Source organism: Sinocyclocheilus anshuiensis, unplaced genomic scaffold (assembly GCF_001515605.1).
Source record: "Sinocyclocheilus anshuiensis isolate Anshui unplaced genomic scaffold, SAMN03320099.WGS_v1.1 scaffold543, whole genome shotgun sequence".
NCBI lineage: Eukaryota > Metazoa > Chordata > Actinopteri > Cypriniformes > Cyprinidae > Sinocyclocheilus > Sinocyclocheilus anshuiensis.
The window spans coordinates 741,727-742,003 of NW_015552590.1; the positions used below are offsets into that span (position 1 = coordinate 741,727).

General features: G+C 42.2%; 1 protein-coding gene across 1 annotated transcript in view; it reads left to right on the forward strand.

The window, feature by feature from the left end:
- Positions 1-277, forward strand: part of LOC107665520 (amine sulfotransferase-like) — a 7,272-nt gene that overhangs the window by 3,592 nt on the left and 3,403 nt on the right. The gene's annotated exons all lie outside the window — the stretch shown is intronic.

Below are 277 nucleotides of genomic sequence, written 5' to 3' on the forward strand. Positions count from 1 at the left end.
TCTGTCAATCAACGTATACAGGAAGAACCAGCCGAAGAACAGCAGAGTCGTGGTAGAAAGTTCGGAGATGGTATTAAAGTAGCTCAGTTTAAATGTGTTGTATGAATTGCCCTTACTCTGGAATAAAAAATACGGGGTGTCTATTTACATTTAGTTAAAAGTGATTGGAAATCATCAGCTCCAGTGGCGCAGATGGATAAGTGGTGATTTTGCTTTTTGACGCGATCGACCCGGGTTCGATCCCGCCTTTTGCCGAACTTTTTTTCCTCCCTTTTCA